At 41.6% G+C, this 27,158-nt stretch overlaps 1 long non-coding RNA gene across 2 annotated transcripts in view; it reads left to right on the top strand.

The window, feature by feature from the left end:
* The window catches only part of LOC117099750, a 51,417-nt gene that overhangs the window by 12,886 nt on the left and 11,373 nt on the right, over positions 1-27,158 (top strand). The window contains exon 3 of one of the 2 annotated variants that reach the window (XR_004443987.1): positions 6,650-8,869. The exons of the other annotated variant lie outside the window; for it this stretch is intronic. This is a non-coding gene — a long non-coding RNA (uncharacterized LOC117099750). Of the gene's footprint in view, positions 1-6,649; positions 8,870-27,158 lie in introns of those variants that run through there. 2 annotated transcript variants of the gene reach the window in all.

A 27,158-nucleotide genomic window follows, 5' to 3' on the forward strand; every position in this document is an offset into this window, starting at 1 on the left:
AAGAGCCTTCAGAGGAGGCATGGCCCGGGCAACACCTTGATTTTGAACTTCTAGCTTTTAGGATTTGGAGAGAATACACTTCTGCTATTTTAAGCCACCTAGTTTGTGGTCTTTTTTATTTTATTTATTTATTTATTTTTGAGACGGAGTCTCGCTCTGTCACCCAGGCTGGAGCTGGAGTGCAATGGCGCTATCTCGGTTCACTGCAAGCTCCGCCTCCTGGGTTCACGCCATTCTCCTGCCTCAGCCTTCTGAGTAGCTAGGACTACAGGCGCCCGCCACCACACCCGGCTAATTTTTTTTTTTTGTATTTTTAGTAGAGACAGGGTTTCACCATGTTAGCCAGGATGGTCTTGATCTCCTGACCTTGTGATCCGCCCACCTCAACCTCCCAAAGTGCTGGGATTACAGGCGTGAGCTACCGCGCCTGGCCTTTTTTTTTTTTTTTTTAGAGAGTCTTGCTCTGTTGCCCAGGCTGGAGTGCAGTGGTGTGGTCTGGGCTCACTGCAACCTCCACCTCCCAGGTTCAAGTGATTCTCCTGTCTCAGCCTCCCGAGTAGCTGGGATTACAGGCACATAGTACCATGCCCAGCTAATTTTTTGTATTTTTAGTAGAGACAAGTTTTTGCCATGTTGGCCAGGCTGGTCTCAAACTCCTGACTGCAAATGATCTGCCCACTTCAGTCTCCCAAAGTTCTGGGATTACAGGAATGAGACACTGTGCCCGACCTAGTTTGTGTTGCTTTCTTACAGCAGTCCTTGGAAACTAACACACTTGACTGAGCAGGATGCTTGCTGATGGCCTAGTGGGCCCAGTCACAGGGAGGGGTGGAAGGGAGATTTTGGTGGCAGGTAGTTGATGTTGGCTGGGACTGTGCTTGGCGTGGTTAGCAGGAGGAATGCGCTCTTCAGATGGGGCAAAGACATGTGTAGGTTGTGTGGTGGACAGTGTTACAGGGGTTTATGAGAGCCCAGAAAGTGCTGTGGGAAACAAACTGGGTTCAACAGGAGTGTGCCTCATTTTACAAAAGGAATGCACTCCCGAAGTATTTCAGGGGAGCTAAATTTTTCTTGAACTTCTCTAGGAGAAAGTGAAGTTTGAAGAGATCACTGAAATTTCAAGAAAGTGGAAATCTCCTTGTAAAGTGAAAATCCACCCCTGTCCCAACCTGGGTATTGTTTATTTTGGAAGTTCCATCCCTCTACTTGTGAAAGTGAGGCCTTCCTGAAATGCCAGGTCTCTCCTTCTGAGAGTCCAAGAAGATTTGGGAGAGGGAAGGGAGGCCGACTTTCACTCATTTTCTAGAGACAAGAAAAAAAAAATACCATACAACTCTTCTAATTTAAGAATTTGAGAATGATCTCTTTAGATACTTGATAATTCATTTCTGAATGTTAAGGAGTAGAATTTAGCAAGAAGAGGATATTGTGCGTCAAAATAGAGGAGGGCCATGCTTGATCATTTGAAATAGTGGAGAAAACCAGTGCTGTTGAAACATCCATTTAACAAATATTTCCAAGGCATTCAGTTGGGCACCTGGGGAGAAAGATATTAATAAACTCGATCCCTGGCCTCGATGACATGGTTAATGAGCCTCCCGAGTAGCTGGGATTACAGGCGCATACTACCTGGTGTATGCCGGGATAGTGTGTGGGGGGATAGAGAGATTTATAAATATGTAGTAGTAGCAATAGCTAACATGTTTGAACACCTACAAAATACTAGGCCCATGCCAAGTTCTATACATGCAAGACAGCATCATTTATCCCTCCATAACCATATGCAGTGGTTCTATTCCCCATCCTGTTTTGCAGATGAGGGCGCTGAAGCTTGGAGAGAATGAATAACTTGCCTAGTGTCATTTCACCTAAGTAAATCGCAGAGCTGAGATTCACACTCTGGTCTGGAGCCCTGAAGACTCTATTCTTCATCATGACAAGTGGTTAAGATGTATCTGCTGTATGGGTCCAAGAGTCAGACTCTGTATTCAAATATCACATACCTACCTGCTGTTAACTTGCCCTTGAACAAATTACTTCTAGGTTTCTCCGATGAGGTTATAGAGATGTTGCAAGAATGAGATGGCCTAATGCAGACCAGGTGCTTAATGCAGCACCTGACACGGCAAAGACAGTCACAAAATAGCAGCTTTTGTTACTATATGGGCAGGGGCTACTGCAGATGATGCCTAGAGAGCTGTGAAGAGTGAGGGATTCCAGCCGCTCTCAGTTGGGACAGCAGGACACAGCTTGCAGATTAGGGTCTGCCTCCTTCTGCATTGTACTTTGGCTCTTCTTTAGGCATGGATCAGGACAAAAAGACATCAAAAGGGAAGTTAAAAGGGAGACGTGTGTGTGTGCGCTTTGGAATGGTGGTGGGGGGTGCGTGGTGAGGTGAGGAAACAAACATCTGTAGGTTGACTTTTATAGAACCCCATTTTAAAAGTGATAATTAATGGCTTCCGTGGGTCTGTTTAAATGTATTCCAGCATATTATTTGGTAGATAGGCCAAATAATGGGATGGGAGATGCAGGTATGCTAGTTAAGTTCCCCTAGCAGAAGTACTTTCAGCCTAGGTGGGTTAAGGGAGTTAAGAACTTGTTGAAAATGAAGTGCTGTATGGTAGCTGCCAATGGTTGGAAACACTTTACCTAAAATCATTTGAATGCAAGAATACTAAAACAAAGTTAGTTCTTTGAAAACAGCAATGGTTTCTGAAATGGTTCTGAGAAAATGGCAGGTAAATTTACATGATAGGACATTTTGCTTGAGACTGAGAATAGGCTAAAGCTGCTGGTTCTGGTGGCATTTTGAAGTGCAGGGTCTTGAACTTGAAGCCAGTGTTTGGCTAACTCCTAATATAACCTTAAAAATTGGGCTCAAACATCACCTCCTCTAGGAAGCCTTCCCTGATCTTCCCAGAGCCCCCTATCTATGCTCTCAAAGCACAGTCTGAACACCTCTATTGTAGTGTTCATCATATTTTGTTGGAGTGATCTTTTTAGATTTTTTTCCCCCTAATTTCCACTACCATCTTATTTCTAGCACCATGGACTAAGGACCCAGTAGGTGCCCAAGCTAGTCAAACTGACGTAGATATTACTAGGTTACCAAGAGAAGAGAAGGGGGAATGAAGACAGAAAAGGAGGAATCTAAGACCGCCGACAATAGTCTCTCATTTAATCATCTTACATCAAATAGACCCTGGCTCTATGTATTTGAATTTAAAATCCAATGTATTGTCAATCTGGGCCCCTTTTATAGAATAATTCTTTATTCCTCATCCAGACCTGGAAAAACCACAAACCTCAGGCAGTTCGTGTTACTTTCTTGGAAGCAAAGCAAGCATGGCTGGCTTGGGTTCGAGAGAAAGGAGGGAAATTGATCCATCTTTCCTTTCCTACCCTCCAAGAGAAAAAGGAGACCAGTTCAGCTTAGGCAAGATCCCCTGTCAGGCAGGGACCAACAACTTAGGAAGAGTTTCTACACTGTCCAGGTCAGTGGTGCCACCCTTTGTTTCTGAACCTGCTTCTCCAACATGGTGGGCAATGGGGGAATTTTGCATAAACACTTTCTGATCAGCTGTGTCATCGCGGGGGCAGCTCTACCATCTGTGCCTGAGATGTCAAAAATAATTCTTCTAAGTATCTTCTCAGGCAGCTTTGGGATGATTTCAAACTTGAGAAAAGAAGCTGAGGGTAAAAAATTACATACCATTCCAAATCAGAGCAGACAGGCTGTAAAGTTCTAGATTTTGTTTGAAATTTCTCTTCAGTGTGGAACAGCATCTTTGTATTGACAGAAGCAGCCCTTTCCTTAATATAAGCCAAGACACAGCCATAAACCAGGTCGACAGGTATAATGTGTTTGGCATGTATTGTTATTTGTTACCAGGAGGGTTTATAGCCCACAACTCACCCTAAACAGATGAGTTCTAAATGCTTGGATTACAAATGGCTGTAAATTTAAATGTACCCAACTTGTCTTTGTTAGAGTGAACCCAGAGCACATGGCTTTCCACCCGGACTGGTTGGGTACTGCTGCCCTATTCTTTGATGGAGATTAAAAAACAAACAAACAAACATACCTGATTGCAATGGTGCTTTGAAACCCCTAGATCCTGAACTCCTTTGGGGGAGATCTGAGAGTGGCAGCAGGGCCCTGTGCAGCCAATTCAGCCTCCCAAGCTGGCTAACACCTGGTGAGTTTCTTCCCTAAGTTTTGGCGGAGGTGACCACTATGGTGTCAAGACTATGGACTTGGGAACAGATAGACTTGGGTTCAAATTTCAGCTCTACCACTTACTAGTTGAGGGACTTCAGCCCTCATCTAGTTCCCTTTTTCATTATTTGTTTTCTCTTCTTGAATGGGGAATACTTTAACATGTTTGAAGACTTAAACAATATAAGGATATGTGTGCTCGGAATCTGTTCTGTCCTGTCCTTATTCATCGTGCTCACCTCTACCCTGACCATTGTCCTTAGATTCTTAGTGTTTCTTCTGGTGCTTTTTATGCAAACAAAAGCAAGTTTATTATATATATTATTATTTTTCTTCCTTCCTTACCCAAAAAGCATCCTATTATATATACACTGTCCTGAACATTGTCTTGTTTTTTATTTTTTCATTCATAGTGTCAGAACACAAAGATGTTCCTTATCTTTAAACATTTAAAAATTATTATTATTTTTTGAGATAGGGTCTCATTCTGTCACCCATGACAGTGAGCGAACATGGCTGTCTGCAGCCTCTACCTCCTGGGCTCAAGTGATCCTCCTGCCTCAGCCTCCAGAGTATCTGGGACCACAGGGGTATACCACCATGACTGGCTAATTAAAAAAAATTTTTTTTTGTAGAGACAAGATCTTGTCATGTTGCCCAGACTGTCTTCTTTATGTTTCATAGATGTATATTATGCTATAGCATGGATATATCATAGTTTATTCAACCAGTACCCCATTGCATGGTTTCTAGTCTTTTGCTATTAGAAATAACACTACAATGAACATCCTGGGTTGTATGTCCTATGTTTACTGGTATGCCTGTAGGAATACCTCTGCTGGGAGAAAGGATAAATGCATCTGTAGTTTAAGTAGAGCTGGAATCATGTGGTTCTAACTTCTTGAAGATTTGTTTTAAGAATAGTGGCTGAAATGATGCTATTATCTCATATTAAAGCATATTGTAACCACAGGTCATCCAAAACTTATTGTATTTACTCCCAGGTAGTACCATGCTACTTGATAATGGAGTGAGCATGGACTTGAGTCCGATAGTCCTGTGTTTTGAATCTTAGCTCCACCACCTACCAGACATGCTATGTTGGACGTACACCGCAAGTTTTAAGTCTGTCTGTTTATCTGGAACAGAGTTGACCTCATAGTGGGTGCTTAATAAATATTCCTTGATTGAATACTATAGGGACACTGTTGAAGATGCTGCTGCTTGGTTCATTCCATGTCTTCTTCATGAGGACCCCCAGCCAATCTCTTACTGTCTGTCTCAGGGTTGACTGTATTTCTAAACAACTGGGGTTTGATTTTATCCCATGAACACTGTGGATCATGCAATGGATTATGTTTTTTTCTTTTCACTTTGGCTGCTAAGAGGCTCAGAGCCAAGTTTGCTGTTCTCCTCTAGCCAGCATCTAGTCTTTTAGGGCAGACATTTTAAAAACCAGTGTTTCCCAAACTTGGCTGTACAGCTTAATAACCTGGGACACTTGGAAAAATCCCAATGGCTAGAACACACCCCATATTAATTAAGGCAGGACCTCTGGAGGTAGGACTTAGGCGTCAGTACTTCTTTTTTTTATTTATTTATTTTTTTTGAGATGGAGTTTCGCTCTTGTTGCCCAGGCTGGAGTGCAATGGCATGATGTCGGCTCACTGCAACCTCTGCCTCCTGGGTTCAAACGATTCTCCTGTCTCAGCCTCCCAAGTAGCTGGAATTACAGGCACCTGCCACCAAACTTGGCTAATTTTTGTATTTTTAGTAGAGACAGGGTTTCACCATGTTGGCCAGGCTGGTCTCAAACTCCTGACTTCAGGTGATCCTCCCACCTTGACCTCCCAAGGTGCTGGGATTACAGGTGTGAGCCATTGAGCCTGGCCGGCGTCAGTACTTTTTAAAGCTCCTCAGGAGATTCTCATGCACAGACAAGGTTGAGAACAGATATTCTAAGATAAACATACCCCTGCTTTTTCTCAGTTTTTCTGTTCTTATTTTTCTTTCATAGTAGTGTATATTAGTTCTCTTATCTCCTGCACTGTTCCCATCATCTTCCATGTAGAAAATAAAACATGGCTTTTTATAAGTTAATGGCAACCAGATGCTTGAGAATAAAGCAAGCAAAGGAACAGGGAAGGAAATCAGGTATGTCACTAGGGGAAAAATCATTTATTCATCTATGCACGCATCATTCATTTATATTCAACAAATATTTATGACGTACTGTGGGCTCAGCTCCATGTTATGGGGGGTGGGAATTACCTCTCTGTTGAAAATCGTGTCTAGGAGTGGGAATTACCTCTCTACTGAAAATCATGTCTAGGAGAGATTCTTTCTAGATAATATGTTTTTTAGGTATGTGATAATTTCAGATTGTCTGATAGGAGCGGCGTTTCTGACATTTCTTTTCCCCTCCAGGGAGAACCTTGGCATTTACCCGGAGAAACATCCTAATGTGTACCGCAGCAGGGCGTGGTAAAGAACCTAGAAACATGTCAGTCAGTAGAAGGTGTGTGGCCCCCAGAAAGCCAAGCATTTGTCTGATGAAGCATGGAGTGGATTCTGGCTTATGTCTTTCATCACTCGGCTGGGTCCTTTGTCAGCTGAAAAGGTAGCAGCTGAGAGCATTAGCAGAAACAGTCGATGGGCTAAGCTCTCTGTGAGGGCTGCAGACTCAATCAAGGAGGGCTGGGAGCCCAGGTGTTGGCTGTCATGAGAAGTCCACTTGCGGCAGTGGCAGTGATCTTCATAAACACAGGCTCACCGTGCTCAGAGCCCCATTTTCCCACTGACACTGGCCAAGATGCATCCTGGCTGTGCGCAGACCCTGGAGAGAACGAACCGATAGTGGCAACACTGGCACAGTGGCCAGCCAAGGAGGGAAAAGCAAAGCAAAGAGGACTGAGGCAAAGCAAAAAGAACTGAAGATATGAAGACACATATCTCTACTGAGAAGAGCTCTTCATAGAACAAGGACAAATGGCCAGCAAGGTGCCATGCCTGAAAGTATTCAATCACCAAGTCCAGCTTCCTGGTCTCACCTATGTCATCGGAAGTGTGTAGATTTTAGGCTAAAGGGATACTTTTGTTCAATAGGTGGAAACAAAAATTCATTAAGCATCCTGAAATTATTGCTGAACTCAGGGATGAGGGCAGCTTCGATTTCTTCTCTGAACATGGAATTGTTTGCTGGATTTCGCAGGCTTGACTCCTTGACTTCAGCAGTGCAGTTATAGAAACAAGCCAGCAGCAGTGGCCACACCTAAGCTGGGTCGCGCCTTCCAGGCAAGTGTTCCTGCCAAGGTGGGAAAACCTGAGACACTCCCCGGTGGGTGCAAATATGTGGGAGAAAATTGAATAAAATTTCCCCTGGGGCGCCCCCCCAGGAAGCATGCTTCCTTCTCCACTCTCCATTTGGCTCTCATTTTCAGTTCCTCTGTGTCTAGGCAAAACCTTTATGTTGTTTAAAATGAAATTGGAACCGAAAGGAAGCAGGGAGCAGTTGTGGCCAAAGATGACACTGAAAAAAGGTGGAAATTGGTGGCAGCACCAGGTTTTCCCTGCTGGAGTTCGCACCCCTAAAATAAGCAGGCAGAAAGTTGGGAGGAAAGCAGAGCTGCAGGCCGCTCAGTCACTGGGTCCCACCATGGGATACCCAGTGCCGTGCTGACCCCAGAGCAGATCCAGACTCTTCTCCCGACTCCCTCACCCCTTCCTCTCCTTTGGGGGTCCTCACAGCACCCCCTACCCCCAGCTCTTACCGATGCAATGCACAGGCCCTTCCCTAGTTCTGAAGGGATTTATGCCTTTTGGAGGAGCAGGTTTTAAAGCCAAAAGGGCTTTTTGGTGATGTGCAAGAGCCCAAAGGCTGGCACCACAGCCTGGCCGCTGGGTGCAGGCCAGTGAGGCTCATACTCGCTGGGCCCAGGGGTTGGGGGTTGGGCGGGGGGTGGGGGCTTTCCCTGGATCCTAGGTGGACCAAAGTTATCTCAGAGGAGTGAGGACTGGAGCGGGATGCTCATGCTTCCGTCCTCAAGGGGCAAGCGCTGCAGGGAGAGGCTCCCGGCTGACACCCTTTAGGAGGCCTGGAATTGGGGCAGCTTTTCCTGACAGAGGGCTGTCTGGCTTGCTGAGCTGGGCTCTGCCAAAAAGCCGTCTGAGCCCTGGCTTTCATGCTAACGTAAGGAAGTGATTATGACTGGAAACTTGAACTTGGAATGTGGTCTCTCCAGGCCCAGGGTACTTCTAGTGTGCCTCGTCGGGTAAAACAGGCTTTTTCAGCTGCCCTGGCTGCCTTGCCATGGAGCGGGAAGAGCCCGTAGCTGCGAGGTGTAAGCTGTGGGTCTGGCCTGGCCTGTCACCCTCAGTGTGAGGGGACAGCACCCTCAGCATCTCTGGGCCTCACAGGAGGGTCTCAGTCCCTTTCTACCTCAACAAATTTTATGTAATCAAGTGTGTTATTCATTTGGTGTCTTTCTTTCCCCGTAGTTTGTGTAGAAAGGAAGTGGAGTTGTGGTAAAAAGAAACCTAGCGCAGCCAAAACACACATACACAAAACCCCCGGGCATCTCTCGGTTGAGTTTCGCTTGTCAGAAAGTGCCGCGAAAAGACAGCTTGATTTTTCTTTATGCAGCTTGTCTGCAAATGGCACTTGAACTGAAATATTCCCTTTCATCTTTGTGACAGAAATATGATTCAGTAATTCTTTGTGAAAATGTAGATGATACGCTGCCGTAGTTATAGTGAGTTAGGTTTAAGTGGCAAATGCCTACTGATAAAGACTTCATTAAAGACACAATAGCAGTGGGAGGTCATTATAGTAATTACAGTCCCGGCTTTATTGTTGGGGTCCAGTACTGAATTGTAGCAGCACATTACCACTACATAGTGTCTTGGTCTGATGAGGCAGTGATCCGGCTCAGTGCACTTAGACTATTTCACTTGCCATGGGATCGGGACTTTCTGCAGTTGCCCTGGTTCCACTTTATTTTCGTGTAGACTTTGTGCCTCATTTAAAATATGTGATAACATAAATCGGTAATCTCCTGAGGGTGCATTCTGTTTCATCTTTTTCTGGATACATATTAGACTGGCACCAGTGGCATGTGAAGGATTACGAAGGTACCCTGGCACTTCTTTTACAACTGCACACCTGTATGCCTGATCTTGGGGAATTCTGAAACCTTGGAGAGAAGTCTTGTGAGGCCAGCAACTTTCTCATTGCCTGGGATAGGACAATGGGTGGTGTCCTGTGGAGGTCTGCAAGGGATCGACTTTGGTTGATTGTGAAGTACATGAAGCTGTTGTCTCTCATTTCTGAGCAAAGAGGTACAGCTCTCTGCACCTCCTGAGGGCCTCTGCTTCCAGGTCTGTCACATCCCTTTGAGGGCACTGCTCCAGGCCAGACCGCAGGCAGAGTGCCTTTGTGGATTTAAGGACAAACCTCATGCTTGCAGGACAGGGGCAGGGCCTTGAACTGGGTTGTCATGCACGTTGGAATGTTGGTATCAAAGAATAAGAGTCATTAGCAGTTTGCTGATGTAGTTGAGAATATTGTCAGCATCATTACAGATGATGGGAACAGTAGTCACTGGGGACTCCAAAATGAGGGAGGGAGAGAAGGGAGGCAAGGGTTAAAAACTACCTATCTACTATGCTCACTACTTGGGTGGCAGGGTCATTCATACCCCAAACCTCAGCATTATCCAAGATACCCATGCAACAAACCATGCAACAAACCTGCATTATTCCTTGCATCTAAAATAAAAATTAAAAAAGAATATTGTCAGTATCATTTCAGAGCTATCCCCAATTGAATACCATAAGGTAGGGGTGGGTTAATCATGAAGGTGCATCTAAATGGCGCCTTCTGCCTCTTAGAAGTCTGGGATAGTAGTTTGTGGGTTATTAGACGTCTTGCTTATCAGTTAAAGTTGTGGAAGTCTTACCCCTTTTTCCTAAAATCACTGCCCCTAGACATTACCTTGCCTAATGACGCTTCAACAGGCATTTCTGCTCCTGACCAGGCCTAATGAGATGTCAGATGAGACTCATTTAGAGTGATTTTAGAATATGCAGAAAATATACCTCAAAAATATCTTCCTCGCTGTTTTGTTGCTATGACAGAAATCATCCCAATAGCAATCCTTTGGGTTGTGTTAGAAGTTACGAACACCTTTAAGATGAATAACAGTATGGCCCAGAAGGTGTTCCTTGACCCTATCATAGGAGTGCTAGGCCATCAAGGATTCGATAAAATTAAATAACACCCTCACATGTCCTCCCAGGTCCTGGATCCTGACACTTCTTGAGCTTCTTGGCTGGTTTCTGACTTCATTGCTGATTGAGACTCTGGCTTTTGGCTACTCCATTTGGCTCTTGGCCTCTCCCAGCCTACTGGTTGGAATTAATTTTGGCTTTGCTTGATTGACTCATCTGCTGTCTCCTGGGCTGACTTTGATGTGTGGCTGTGTCTCTTCTGGCACCTACCTTCAGCAAGTCTCAGCCTTGGGTTTTACCACATCTCACCTGTGCTCAGGGCCTTGGTGTAAAGTGCCAATAATCCTCAAGGGAGTGGCTCCCCTACTTTAAACCCTTTAAAGGGGTTGGCTTCCAAAAGGCAAAGTATTAGATCCTTGGGTGGAGAGTGGGATTGGGATGATAGATGGGGGAGAGGATATTGAATAGTTGGGGACTTCAACATTTCGCTTTCAGCAATTGATAGAACTAGTAGACAGAAGATCAGCAAGGATACAGTAGAACTGAAAAATATCGTCAAACAATAGGATCAAACTGACATTTGTAGAATATTTCACCCAACAGGAGTAGAATCTGCATTCTTTTGAAGTACCCACAAAACAGTCACCAAGACTATATCCTGGATCATAAAACCAGCTAAAATGTTTTAAAGGATTGAAATTGTACAGAATATATTCTTGGAGCATAATGAAATCAAACTAGAAATTGATAGTGGAAAGACAATGGGAATCTGTAGATCAAAGAAGAAACCTTAAAGGAAATAAAACAAAAATACAACCAAATAAAAATGAAAAAAATGTAATCAATATTTGTGAGATGCAGTGTTGAGAGGAAAATTTATAACACCAACCACTTATGTAAAAAAGATAAAAGATTTCAAATCAATAACCTAAGTTCTCATCCCAAGAAACAGGAAAAAGAAGAGCAAAAGAAGCCCAAAGCACATCAAAGAAATGAAATAATAAAGAACAGAAGTCAGTAACACTGAAAACTGGAAAACAATACAAAAAGTAATGAAACAAAAAACTAGTTATTCAAAAGAAATTAATGAAATTGATAAATCTCAAGCAAGATTGACAAAGATTAAAAAAGGGAAAATATACAAATAACCAATATCAGGCATGAAACAGAGGCTATCACAACAGATTCTGTAGCTGTTGAAGGGATAATAGGGGAATATGCTCAGAAATGAGAAACTTAGAAGAAATAGACCAATTCCTTAAAAACCACAAGCTACTGAAACTCAGCCAAGATTAAATGGGTAACATAAATAGTTGTATAACTATTTAAAAATTAAATTTGTAATTAAATAGCTACTGAAAAAAATTTCCAGGCCTAGATGGAAGGATTTTACTAGAGGATTTTTATCAAATGTTCAAGGAAAAATTAATACCAATTTTATACAGTCTCCCACAGAAAATAGAAGAGGGGGAAACATCATTCAACTAATTTTATGAGGTGAGTATTACTGTTGTTCCCAAACCAGGCAAACACAACAGAAAAAAAGAAAACTATAGACTATTATCTCTCAGAAACTTAAATGCAAAAATATTCAACATAATTTTAGCAAATCAAATCCAGCAGTGATTAAAAACAATAATAGACTATGACCAAGTGGGATTTATTTCAGGTATACAAGGCTGATTCAATATTTAAAAATGAATCAACATAATTTACCATTCCAGCATCACTGATAATGTCACTTGGGTCAGAAAATAAATTTAACACAATTTATTCCTATTTATAACAAAGACTCTCAGTACATTATGAATAGATGAGAACTTCCTCAAGCTCATAAAAAGCTTCTAGAAAAAATGCAGGTAACATTGTATTTAATGGTGAAGAACTAAATGCTTTCCCTCTGAGACTGGGAACAAAGCAAGAATGTCTGCACTCGCTAGTCTTATTTAACATAATACTAGTACTTCTAGCCACTGTAACAAGGCAAGAAAAAGAAAGAAAAGGCATTCAGATTGGAAAAGAAGAGAGAAAACTGCCTCTACACACACACAGACACACACACACAGACACACACACACAGAAACACACACAGACACAATGCAGGTGTAACTGATGAAATCTGAATAAGCTCTATGATTTGTGTTGTGTCAGTTTCCTGGGTTTGATATTGCACTGTAGTACAATAGTTCGGCAAGAAGTTAACATTGGAGTGGCAGCGTTGGGGCTAGGTGAAGGGTGTCCAAGACCTGCTTGTACATTTCTTCTATTTTCAGATAACGTAATTGTGTATATAGAAAAATCCACCCAAATCTATGAAAAAACTTCTAGAAATAAATGAGTTTAACAACGTTGAAGGATACAAGATCAACACACAAAACTCAATTGCATTGCTATATACTGACAATGAACTAAAATTTTAAAAAGCTATTTACAGATGCTGCAAAAAGAGAAATACTTAGGCACAAAATATGTGCAAGATCTGTATACTGAAAATGACAAAATGCTGATGAAAGAAATGAAAGACCTAAATATTTGCAGAGACATGTCACAGATTAGAAGACTCAACATAGTAAAGATGTCAGTTCTCTCTAAATTGATCTATAGGTATAATGTTATTTCTATTAAAGCCTGCTAAAATTCACAGGAAAAAGGAGGGGCACTATTATAGCCAGAATAAATTTGAGAAAAAAGAAGAAAGTGGGAGAAATTATTCTTTTAATGTTAAGGTTTATTATATAGTTCTAATAATCAAGGCAGTGTGGTGTTTACAGAAGGCTAAACACATGAATCAATGCAACAGAATAGGGAACTCACAAACAAATCCACACAAATATACCCAGTTAATTGTTGACAAAGGAGCCGAAGCAATTCAATGGAGGAGGAATAGTCTTCAGTAAATGGTGCTGGGGCAATTGGATATCCATAGGCAAAAAACTGGATGTCAACCAAAATCTCACACCTTATGCAAAATTAACTCAAAATGGATCATGGACTTAAATGTGAAACACTGAACTATACAATTTCTAGAAAAAAGAGGAAATCCTTGTGAACTTAGAGTAGACAAAAGGTTTATAGACTTGACACCAAAAGCATAGTCCAGAAAATAAAATATTGATAAATTGAACCTCATTGAAATTTAAAACTTTTTGCTTTGCAAAAGACCATATTAAGAGGATAAAAAGGCAAATGACAGACTGGGAAGACATTTGCAAATTGTGTATCCGACAAAGGACTTGTATCTAGAATATATAAAGAACTCTCAAAATTGAACATTAAAAAACTAACAATCCATTTAGAAAATGGGAAAAAGGCATGAACAGACATTTTTAAAGAGGATGTACAGATGATAAGCACATGAAAAAATGTTTGTCATCATTAAGCATTAGAGAAATGCAATTTTAAACGACAATGAGTTACACCTCTCAGATGTTTAAAATAAAAAATAGTAATAACTTCAAATGCTGGCAAAGTTTTGGAGAAATTGAATCATTAATATATTGTTAATGGAAATGTAAGACTATACAATTATTGGCAGTGGCTTAAGAAACTAAACATGCAACTAGCATGCAACTCAGCAATTCTTCTCCTTGGGCATTTATCCCAGAGAAAGGAAACTTATGTTCACTCAGAAACTTGTACAGTAATGTTCACAGCAGCTTTATTAATAGCCCCAAATGGGAAACCACACAAATGTCCTTCAATGGGTGGTTGGTAAAACAAACTGTGGTACATTATACCATAGAATTCAACTTAAAAAGGAAAGAGCTATTGACACATGCAACAACTTGGATAAATCTCAAGGAAATTATGCTCAAGGAAAAAAGCCATTTGCAAAAGGATACATACTGCATGATTCCATTTATAAAACATTTATGAAATAACATAATTATAGAGATGGAGTGGTTGCCAAGAATTGGAGATGTAGTAGGGTCAGGGGGGTACAGTAGACATGGATATAAAGGGATAGCACAAGGGAGTCTTGTGGTGATGCAATAATTCTGTATCTTCATTGCACTGGTGGTTATACAAAGCTACCATGTGAAAAAATTGCACAGAGCTACACACACACACACATACACAGACACAGACACATACAAACAAACAGGTATAACTGGTGAAATCTGAATAAGCTCTATGATTTGTGTTGTGTCAATTTCCTGGTTTTGATATTGTACTGTAGTACAATAGTTCAGCAAGATGTTAACATTGGAATGGAGGCATGGGGGGCTAGGTGAAGGGTGCCCAAGACCTGCTTGTACATTTCTCTACAACTTCCTGTGAATCTATAATTATCTCAAAATAAAAAATAATAAAAATCCAATAATCCTTGAAGGAGTGACTTCTAAGCCCTAGATGGGAAAGTACTGATTCTCGGGTGGAGGGTGAGGCTGTCATGGTAGGTAGGGGAGATAATATTGAAAAGGGAGAAAGGAGCAGAAAAGTTTCAAAGAAAAATCGTATTTCCCATTTATTTGGGGGCCAGGGATTGCCAGGATGTTATACTGAAATAGTTTCGGGGTTAGGGTGGGTGGGAACAGAGCATTGAAATGCATAGGGCATGTTTTAAATTTTTATTTATCTAAATAATTATTTTTTGAACAACTGAAAAATACAGGAGAGTAAAACGAAGAAAATTAAAGCCTATTCGTATTCTTAGTACCCAGAATTGTCCGTTGTTAACAGATGGCATCTTTGTTTCTAGTCTTCTTCTTTTTTTTTTTTTCTGTTTACATTTTAAAGAAAAATCACTCTTGTTTTTTCCAGGGAAGTTATATTTTATGGTGAGAAGCAAGGAAATGGGCTAGAGAGATGGGAGGAAGTAAAGAGATAACAAAAGCCAAAGAGACTTTTTGCATCTTCTTGCTGTGTTTCTTCACGTCGATCTTTTCTGCCTGAGCAATGGAGGCTGAATTACTTGAAGTGTTGAAGAGCTCTTTAACCGCACTCGGTTTTCAAGCGGATGTTTTATGGCACCACGATGATCTGGTTTACTGCTAAGGAGCAGATGCCCATGGCACAAAACTCAGGTAATAACTGAGTTTGGAGGCTCAGGAAGGCAGATAATTTTGAATGAATGTAGTATTTAGAAATGATTAACCACCAGAAAGTAGGGAAATCATTTATTATGAGTGTAGTCTGGGAAGTTAATTTTTTTCTGTTTTATTTCTGGCTACTTAGATATTTTCCACTTCAGTAATTACTTTTTAATTCCAGTTAAGTGAATTTGGAATTCCAAACATTCCTGGAAATATAAATTTTAGTATCTGAAAATCAAATAAGAGTGAGTGTTGTACATTCTTTGTGCAACATACATTCCATCTGCGGCTGGGACATCTTTCTGCTTGGAACAAAAGTTTTAAGATGAAAGTTTGATCTCTTAACCTTTTCATCCTTGTCATTTTGGAAGCAGAGTTGCCATCTATCCTTAAGATACTGTAATTTATAAAGGAAAGAGGTTTAATTGATTCACAGTTCCACATGACTGGGGAGGCCTCACAATCATGGTGGAAGGTGAGTGAGGAGCAAAGTCATGCCTTACATGGTTGCAGGTAAGAGAGCATGTGCAGGGGAACTCCTCTTTATAAAACCATTAGATTTCATGAGACTTATTCACTATCATGAATCCAGCATGGGAAAGACCCACCCCCATGATTCAATTACCTCCCACTGGGTCCCTTCCACAACACATGGGAATAATGAGAGCTACAATTCAAGATGAGATTTGGGTGGGGACACAGCCAAACCATATCAGATACCAAAAAGTGATCTTGGAAAAAATGATGAAATTCTGGAAAATAAAATGTGTCTTAATGAGGAATGTTAGGGAGAACTGTGCATATACAGGGAATTTGAAAGACCAAAGGCACAAGGTTGCCAATGTGAGCTTGACCTGGAAAGTCACACAGAGTTCTTTCTTGAAGGGAGAAGTGAATTCTTTCTTGAAGAGGCACGTCTCCAGGTCTGTCACTGACTCCTTGTCCACAGGAGAACAAAGGTCACCTGTTAATGCCCAGGCATGATGCTAGTTTCAGAAGGTGCTCACTCTATGGGAAGAGGGAGAGAGTAGAATACACACATTGGATTTGGGAGGTATACTTGTGGTTGTTGGGGTGGGGGTATGTTTTGAGTGCATTGTGATAAATCTGAGTTCCTTCAGATGAATGCCAGAGACTTTGGGGAAACAGAGCATAATGAATGGAGAGCAAATTAGAAATTACAGTACTAGGTGAAACTTGAGTCTTGAGAAAAAGCCAAGCTCTAATAGACCAGGGGAAGGGTGTTCTAGGAAGAGGGAACAGTGTGTACAAAGCTCTTGAGGCAGGAATGAACTTTGTGTGTTCAAGGAACAGAAAGAATGTCAGTGTGCTGGAGAACAGTGAGCAATGGGGATAATAACATACAATTAGGTCAAAGACTGTAGTTGTTCATACTATCTGCTCTATGACCTAGCAATTTTACTCGTAGGTATTTATCTAAGAGAGATGAGTGAATATGCCCACCAAAAGACCTGTACAAAAATGTTCACATAATTTTATTTATAATACCCTCAAGCTGGAAACTACCCAAATGTCCATTAACAATGGAATGAAAAAATTAATGTGGTACATTCATACGATGGATACTATCTAGTACTGAAAAAGACTGAACTCATGCTGTATGCAGTGATATGGATGAATCCCACAGGTATAATACTAAGAAGAAAGAGTCAGACATAAAAGAGTACATACTGTGTAATTTCATTTATACAAAGTCCAAGGACAGGTAAAATACTCTATAGTGATAGAAAGAATCATGGTATCTGTGGGGAGGTATTACCTGGGAGAGGACACCAGAGAGCTTTTTGGCATACTAAAAGTGTTTTATATCTTGATCTGGGTGGTGGTTATATGAGTGTACACATATAGGTAAAAATTCAGCAAGCTGTATACTGAAGACTTGTGCATTTTAAAGATGTATGTTATTCTTCAATTAACAAAAGTAGAAAACATTTAAGTCATTGGTTAGGCAGACACCAGACTATGTAGGACCTTGTAAGCCATGGCAAGAATTTGGGATTTCATTCTAAGTACAATGGGAAGTCACTGGACGGTTTCAGCAGGGTAGGAACATGGCTGGATTGCATTTTTAAAAGATACTCTGCTGCCATGTCAGGAGTGATAGCACGAAGAAAAGTTAGAGACCTTGTGGAGTTCAGGCAAGAGAGGATGACATTGTGAACTAGCATCCCAGCACTAGAAATGGAAAGAAATAGATAGATTTGAGATTTAATTTAAAGGTAGAGCTGACAGACCGACTGCTGGATTGTGGGTAGACAGAGGTGCTGAGTCCGGTGCGACACGATGCTGGCAGCAATGGGAGGAGTCTGCTGTGAGGAGCACAGATTGTTGCTTGGCTCCCAGCATCTGCTGTCTTGGGAAGCACATAGCATCCCTGGTAATGAGGACTGTACAGTATTTCTCAGACTTCCTTACAGCTAGGTACGAGCACGTGACCAAATTCTTGCTTGATCATGCCTTTAAAGGATAAGGGCATGGCTGTCCCTTCCTGGTGGCTGGAATGCTGCTCCATGGTAATGAGCCTTCTGCAACAGGTGGACAAGGATGACACCTTAGGGATGACGATGCAGCAACATAGAAGGAGCCTGGACCCTTGATGATATTACAGAGCTGAGCTCCCAAACAAGCTCAGACTTTTATGTGAGCAAGAAATAAATCTTGGTTAAGCCACTACAATTTTGGGTTTCTTTTACATGCAGCCAACCGATGGCAGATCAAGCATTCTCCCCAGGCCTATAAGACATTGAAGTCTTTCAGCTTCATGTGAGTCAGAGCCCAGGAAAGGGGATGGAGATAGAAATCTGAGAATCATTAGCATGTGGTACCTAAAGTTCACCTACTTATCTATCTGCTTCTACAAACTTATTGCCTAGCCTTAGCTATTGTTGCCAGCATTTGTACCAAACTCTCTGCTCTCAGGTCTCGGGCCCTTGAGGTCCACTGTAAAAACAGCTTGTGAAGAGCTTCTAGGCCCCCATGTTTCTTTTTTTTTTTTTTTTTTTTTGAGACGGAGTCTCGCTCTGTCGCCCAGGCTGGAGTGCAGTGGCCGGATCTCAGCTCACTGCAAGCTCCGCCTCCCGGGTTTACGCCATTCTCTCGCCTCAGCCTCCCAAGTAGCTGAGACTACAGGCGCCCGCCATCTCGCCCAGCTAATTTTTTGTATATTTTTTTAGTAGAGACGGGGTTTCACCGTGTTAGCCAGGATGGTCTCGATCTCCTGACCTCGTGATCCGCCCGTCTCGGCCTCCCAAAGTGCTGGGATTACAGGCTTGAGCCACCGCGCCCGGCCGGCTAGGCCCCCATGTTTCTCTCTCTTGTACTGAATTCCCTGTGCTCTATTGCCAGCTGGTCACACTCATGTTGTCTCCACCTAGCAGAGAACTAGTCCCGAGAGGCAGGGATGCATTTTTTGCTTTATTGTGTTCCTTCTGCAGACATCACACTATGCCTGTAGGCACAGCTCAAGAAACATCCCTAATTATGAAACAGATCTTAAAAAGTGCTTGCAGATAAATGAAAATATTTCCAAGGAATCTAGACTAGGGAGCATCAAAATGATTTCTCTACTCAACCTACCAACACTAACCTCAGAAGAGGTTAGTAGAAGTGTATTTGCTGGAGTGCAATTAGAGTAAGAGCTATTAAGGGCATAGATGAATATAGTAATGGGGTTATGGATTGGCGTGTGGGCAGGCCTGCACATGAGTGTGCACATGGGTGTGCTGGGAAAGAAGGGCAAAACATTAAAATGTGTGGGATGAATGTCAGTTGCTTTCAGAGAGACAAATGCAACCCACCCATTTCTCCTCACTTGGGACACTCGCTGATTGGGAGCAAGGATGCATTTAGTTAGGAATCCCAGTGTACTGCATAATTTCATCTTGGAGAAGCTGATTGGGTTGGAGTATCTGTACAACCAACCAACAGCACGCCTAGCATCAGCACCCAAGAAAACCACCTCGGAGGGAAGGAAGTCACTAGACAAACATGTGCTCTCAAAATGTTTCCGATTGTAAGTCCAGTTGAAAACATTTCATCTTATTGGTTCTATTGCCCCTGGGTTTCAGCTTGTCTCTTTTCATGTGCCAGGCCCTTTGCTCAGATGCAATAACTCTTGAAATTCTGAGAGAGAGAGAAATTGCTACGAAAGCACTGGATTCCAGCCTGAACTTCCAAATAGAGAACAGAGGGAATAAATTTCAGAACGGGTATATCTCTCTGAGATAGAGACACTTGATTTTCTCCCAGATATTTATGTTTTTTATACTTTCTATGTTTTCTTCCTTCCTTCCCTCCTTCCCTCCCTCCTTCCTTCCCTCCTTCCCTCCTTCCTTCCCTCCTTCCCTCCTTCCTGCCTTCCTTCTTTCCATTCCCCCTCCTTTCCCTTTTCCCTTCCCTTCCCTTCCCTTTTCTCTCCCCCTTCCCTTCCCTTCCCTTTTCTCTCCCCCTTCCCTTCCCTTCCCTTCTCTCCCCCTTCCCTTCCCTTCCCTTTTCTCTCCCTCTTCCTTCCCTTCCCTTTTCTCTCTCCCCTCCCCTCCCCTCCCCTCCCCTTCCCTTCCCTCCTCTTTTTCAGAGCCTCACCCTGTCAGGCAGGCTGGAGTGCAGTGGTGGAGTCTCGGCTCACTGCAACCTCTGCCTCTCAGGTTCAAGCTATTCTTGTGTCTCAGCCTCCCAAGTAGCTGGGATTACAGGTGTGCACCACCACCCCGGCTAATTTTTATAGTTTTAGTAGAGATGGGGTTTCGCCATATTGGCCACACTGCTCTCAGTGTGGCCTTCCTTGTGTGTGTGATTCGCCTTCCTTGACTTTCTATGTTTTCTTGAATAATAGCTTGGCCTCTCTTAACAGGCAAGGAACCAATGTTTTTGTATAATAGAGCAAACAGGAAATCTGGGACAATAATGTGGGAGGGAGAACTGATGGAACAAGCATGGAGGCTGTGTCCCCATTCTGCACTGTCACAGTTGGCAGTGTGACTTGGGCCAGATAATAATGATGGTGACTATGCTATTTTTCTAGAGCTTCCATAATAAATTCCAGATGGCTTAAACAGCAGAAATTTATTTTCTCACAGTTTTGGAGGCTGGAAATCCAAGATCAAGGTGTTGGCAGATTTGGTTTCTCCTGAAGCATTTCGCCTTGGCTCGTCTTTTTGCTGTGTCCTCACATGGCCTTTTCTCTGTGCACCAGCTTCCCTGGTGTCTCCTCCTCTTCTTGCAAGGACACCAGTCATTTTGGATCGGGGCTCTACCCTTATGACCTCACTTAACCTCAATTACCTCTTTAAAGGCTCTATCTCTAAATACAGTCACATTCTGAGGTATACTAGGGGTTAGGACTTTTAACATATGAATTTAGGGGGACACAATTCAGTTCATAATGGTGATAGTAATAATAATAATATAATATTAATAGAAGGCTGCTGGAAATCCCAAGACATAAAAATGATAATAATAACTAATAACTAGTAATAATAATATAATGACAGAAGGCTTCATTTATTGAGTTCTTACTTAGCCCAGACACTATTACAATTGCTGTCTATGAATTTTCTCACTTAATTCTTAAAGCAACCCTATGAAATAGTTACTATTATTATCTTTCACAGGAACACAAAAGCTGTCCAAAGAAACACATTCAGTGAATTATAGGGTTAGGATTTTGACTCCAGAGTCTCAGGTCTTATCTCCTAAGCTATACTAATTCCAAACATCTGGGGCCTTCATGTTATCTGTGTGTACAAAGGAATAGATATCGCTTAGAATCTTTTTCGTTTCTAACATTCAAGGCTTTATTTGACTACATTTTTCTTGTTTATTGAACATGCTACTTTGAAGGAAGGCCCGGTTTTAGGTGTTTTGGAAGATGATGAAGCAGGACTGGTTTTGCTCTAAATTTTCAAGGACTCGCCCGTTGCTTGGTCTCTTGCATTATTGCTTATGATCACATCACCTGCTTGGATCCTGGTCTGTGTTTGGGTGTGACATTCCCCCTTACCTGAGTTTCGTTTTATTTCATCATCTCACCATATTCGATGGTTTCTAAGGGATTCGAGTTCTGTGTTGCTTTCAGCAGGGTTTCCAGAAACAGGGGACCTGCTCTTGCACCCAAGTCCCTAGTCCTAGTGCCAGGGTCTCTGTTGCCACCTGTCTGCCTGTGCCTCTACCATTCACCTGCCTTAGGCCCCAGAACCCCACTTTCTCAGGTAGGGTACTAGTTGGTGACCTGCTTTGCTCCAGGAAGCCTATGCAATGCCTGAACCCCATTTCTCCTAGCCTGAGCCCTTCTTGGCAGCTGTATTGCCCCTTCCTGGGGCTTGTAAGAAATGAGAAAGAGAAACTTGGTAAGATGGGGGCCAAATACTTGGCTTTAAACCCACAATACCCTGAGCCATGAAAATAATGGTATTACAATCTAACTTTCAGCTTGTTGCAGGATTACATTTCAGGAGGTGTCCCAGTTGCCTGCCAGTTACCATTTTTATGTCTTGGGATTTCCAGCAGCCTTCAAGCACATGCTGGCATTTCAGATTCACTTGGTGCAATTAAAGAAATTGCATGACTGCCAGTTTCTCCTCTCTTTTTTTCTCCTCTCAGATAAATTGTAGAATTCAACTTGATTAAAACATTTATTAAGTGAGATTTAATAGATTCCAGTAATGCTCTGTGTGTGTGTGTGCCCTCATTATCCATTTATTCCACGTGTGCCAAGAATGGCCATGTGCATAGAGAATTGTTCATGGAACTCACTTTATTCTGCAATTTACCAGCAATGTCAAATTACGGGGTTTAATGGATTCCTACACAAAAATTCCTAGTGTGGTTGTATTAGCAGCAAGTTTCATTAAAAAGGGCTATTTTTCTCTACCGAGATTTCAGTAAAGAGACAATGTTTATTTTTTCAGTGGAAAATTGATTGTAACTAAGAGGATACTTGGCTTGAAAGTGGGGAATTATCATATCATATGATTAAATGAAAGCTTACCTTGTTATAAGGTAACTAGACATATCCCAGTAGAATTGAGACAATGTTTGATTAAGCCAGATTTTCCTACTTTATATTCAAGGAACAAATTAAAGAATAATTGAGATCCTTTTCAGATCTTTTATAAGCTGCATATATAAAGCTTCAGCTCCAGGTGGCAAAGCAATTAGCTGATGAATAAAATCAACCCCACTGTCATTTGTCAGATGTTTAAATTCTATAAACCAGATAAATTAATGTGTTCCTTAAGCCAAATAAACGGTCATGCTCTCCATGTTACCACTCAATTCCCTTGGGGAAAGGTTGGACGCATGCTCATGGAGAGGCTAGAATCTACTTAATCAGAAAGGTTGAAATTAAGTTGCCCATTTGATTTTCTGAAATAATGTCCATCTGGCACAAAATGTATTTTCCAGGCAAAGTTGTTAGACATGGTGGTTTGGTTTGTTTAGTAAACTAAGGATAAAACTGGACTCAGTGCTGCATGCCACTGGCTTCGTTAAAGATCTTTTCATTTCCTTGTACTTGGCGTTGAAGTTATTTATAAGCAACTGAAAGTGCTCTGGTTTCATTTATTCCTTGCTCCTGCATATTAATACAGAGAATTAGAATTTTTGTTGCCTTTCTGCTTCCAGATTTATTTCTCTGAGGTGAGTTTCCTGAACAAGTACAACATACTGCCATTGCATGTTGACATGAGCTTTTCTGACATTGACATCCAGATAAGGTAGACTTAAGTTTCAGAGGACATTATTTAATTAGCTGGTGTCTAATTTTTGTTGGCTGGTTCTGCCCTGCTATTTTCATTATAAGCATTGCTTTTAGGGGCTGTTGACTGGGCTTTTACTCCTAGTCACCTGCTTTGGTTTGCACAGCTTTGATACTTTGGTCACTGTGAATGGTCCTTTAGAGTCTTGCTACTCAAAGTGTGGTCCTGTGACAAGCAGCATTAGAATCACCTGGGAGCTTATTGGAAATGCAGAATCTCTGCTCCACTCTGATCTATTTGATGATTGCATGCATTCTGTCAGTGATATGGTTTGGCTGTGTGTCCCCACCCAAATCTCACCTTAAACTGTAATTTCCATAATCCCTATGGGTCAAGAGCCAGACCAGGTGGAGGTAATTGAATCATGGGGGTGGTTTCCTCCATGCTGTTCTTGCAATAATGAGTGAGTCTCATGAGATCTGACAATTTTATAAGCGTCTGGCATTTCCCCTGCTTGCACTCATTCTCTCTCCTGCAGCCCTGGGAAGAGGTGCCTTCTGCCATGATTGTAAGTTTCCTGAGGCCTCCCCAGCCGTGTGGAACTGTGAGTCAATTAAGCCTCTTTTCTTTATAAATTACCCAGTCTCAGGCATTTCTAAATAGCAGCATGAGAACAGACTAATACAGTTACATTCATATAATAATCAAGTTTGAGAAGCACTGTGTTAGAGGCATTGTCTCCTTGAGTGTGGCTAGGGTTGGAGTTATGAAGTAAAAGCATGTAGCCAGTGGGAATATCCACTTTGTAGATTTTCTAAACCTCAAAGCGTCTTTTCTTTTTCGTATTTTATTCCCGTTAGCCACTAGCACTTAAAAAAGGATAACAAAAAAGAAGAGCTAGAACTCATTAATTATAATATTGATAATTGTAGCACAGCATTCTTTAGGAACTGTAACAAAAATTGGCAATTATTTATAGAAACTGAATTTAGATCTTGAAGTCATTACCAAGAAGACTCTAGATGAATTTTCTTGTTGAACTGCCAGCTTGCTATCTATTAAGTGCAAAATATTGGTCCCCCTGTGGCATAGTAGAGAGACAACTGGATTGAATACTGAAGCACCAACTCATCATCTGATTATGGGCAAGCAGTTTCACTTTGAGCTTGATTCCCCTGTCTGTAAAATGAGGAATTCGGAAGCAGATGATTCTGGGATCTCCTCAATATCTGAATGTTTATAATTGGATGTGACTATGTGGAAGTCTGAGCAAGACATTCTGAATACATCAACCCAGAACTCTTCCAGTGTCTGGAAACCAACCCCACACATAGGTTCTCCTGATGCTGTTTCACTAGTATCATCCCTAGTATTCGTTTTACAGAAGTTTGGAAATTAGCTCATCACATGAATTCCCAGGGATCAAGAGGTTGATCTTTGGGTGTGATGCAGGCATGTGCATGAGTGCACATTTGTTGCCTATAGTGTAAGTTATTATTTATGCTACACAGGGACTGCAGAGAATGAAGCAGCAGCATAAATAAGTTTTAATGTAAGGAAGAATATGAAACTCATGAATAGCAGAATGGAGCAAAACTCAACACAATCTTTGCTATAAATGAATATTTGAAATTTTTCCAACCCCTGGTGTGTTGTATGCTGTTATTATTTTTTTAAACCACAATCTGTCTTTTATTTCTTTCTTTTTCTTCCTCAGTGCGTTTTATTCTGGTTTTCATTTGAAGGTTCACTTTGGGTTGTATTTGTGTACTGAAAATGTTAAGGTGATTATTTTTTGATGCAAATGGGCATGGTTTCAAGATTTAAAGAAGTGCTACTGAGAGAAGTCAGGCAGTTAAAGAAAAGCCTTTTCTGTTCTCTTATATTTAGAGAGCAATCCTCTTCAAGGGCTGTGTAGGGAAGAGATGGCCTGGGAACCTCCTTCTCATTGGGCAAATGATTTGCTCACTGACTCCTTCAAAGTTTCCTTTCCTCTTTTCTTCTTTCTTAACTCAAAACTGAATTTATTACCTACTATAGGTTCAAAACTAGAGATACAGAGAGGAAAAAAGACACCATCCCAGCCCTTAAAGGCTCAGATCTAGCCAAGGAATGCGTAGTCTGTAATTTCTGTCTCTACTGATAGCTCTCACTCCAAATGTTATTGTAATGTGAGCTTATAAGAAAAGTCATAATGGTTATTTGAGGCAATTTTATTTTCAGGTTACACAGTGTTCACTCAAATTCTTGTAGGAATGTGTGTGTGCAGGAGCATGTGTGTTGAGGGCTTTGAGTAACGGCTTAAGTGATATTAATAAAGCAGATTTCCAGTCTCCAGAGGAAGGCAGATTCTCAAGGCAAAGTATGACATGTTCTAGTAAGTGGGTTTATGTCTAAAATTGAATACTTTAATATCCAGCGATCTTTTAGGGATCTTCCTGGGAATCTTCTGGCTCTTAAAGTCAATCTTTTTTTTTTTTTTTTTTTGAGACGGAGTCTCTGTCGCCCAGGAGGCTGGAGTGCAGTGGCGCGATCTCGGCTCACTGCAAGCTCCGCCTCCCGGGTTCATGCCATTCTCCTGCCTCAGCCTCCGGAGTAGCTGGGATTACAGGCGCCCACCACCTCGCCCGGCTAGTTTTTTGTATTTTTTTTTTAGTAGAGACGGGGTTTCACCGTGTTAGCCAGGATGGTCTCCATCTCCTGACCTCGTGATCCGCCCGTCTCGGCCTCCCAAAGTGCTGGGATTACAGGCTTGAGCCACCGCGCCCGGCAAAGTCAATCTTTGTAGTTTCTCTGTGTTGTAATTTTGGAGAGGCAAAGTTTTTCTTGTCAAATTTTGCAGGCATAAGGCTGTGCTCTGTGGATACAAAAGTGTGCCAGTCCTAAGGACTGGTATCTCAAGCCTTAGTGGGAAAAAAGTATCTCAAGCCTTGGTGGGAAAAAAGTCTCCCAGGGAGCTTGTTCACAATGCAGATGAGCCCCCTGGCTGCTGCTTCACACCCCAAATTCTGACATGGTAGGTATGAGATGGGACCCAGGAACCTGCATTTAGAAAAGCTTCCCTCAAGTGTTTCTGATTTAGGAGGGCTGAAGACACACTTTGAGAACACTGGCATGGAATTTCTTCATTTGAATCATAGCTAGGGATAAGCCTGTATATGATATACTTTAAAAAGCATTTTAAAATTCTTGATGGAAAGAATGTTATGCAAATTTATTCATTTCACAGTCTGACAAATGAATAGAAGACCCATGAGGCTATCTTTCATAATGTTCAAGAATTTAGGCTCTGCTGTCACACATTTTATTTCCCATTCCTGTGCTTGCTGGAAACATGGCCTTGGGTAAGTCACTTAACCTCTCTAAGCCTCAGGTTCCTCAGCTGTAAAATCGGGATAATAACAACAACAATCTAATCAGGCTGTTATGAGGATTAAATGAAATAATTTATATAAAATGCTTAGCACAGCACCTGGCACAGAGTAAGTGCTCAATAAACTCTGGCTGACACTGCTATTAGTTTGTAATAGGAATAAAAAATTACAGTAAATAAGAATGTATCCTTTTATTGCACAACTTTCTTCTTAGGTAACTGTGAGCACTTTGCAGAGTCCCAAGTTAATCAGCACAGAATCCCCAGGAAACAGTCCAGGATTCTGTAGTTACTTTATACTGGCCCCTTTGACCTGCTTATGCCATTTTGTGTTAAGTCCGGTTGGTAGTGGCTTTGCTTCATGGGTTTGATGTCTAAGCCTCTTCCAAGCCTGAGCACATGGACTGATTTTACTCAGAAATGAGTCTAAGAAAGTGTATCTTCCTCTTCCCAAGAGTGCACACATTTTCTTTTGATGTGATTGTCATTTACTTGATAAACTGTCATTTACTTGATAATCCTCTCCAACAAGATGATCTCTTGCTGGGAAGGATTAACGCCATTGACAGTCATGGTTTGGAGAC

The sequence above is a fragment of the Trachypithecus francoisi genome, unplaced genomic scaffold (genome assembly GCF_009764315.1).
Source record: "Trachypithecus francoisi isolate TF-2019V2 unplaced genomic scaffold, Tfra_2.0 Lachesis_group17, whole genome shotgun sequence".
Taxonomy (NCBI): domain Eukaryota; kingdom Metazoa; phylum Chordata; class Mammalia; order Primates; family Cercopithecidae; genus Trachypithecus; species Trachypithecus francoisi.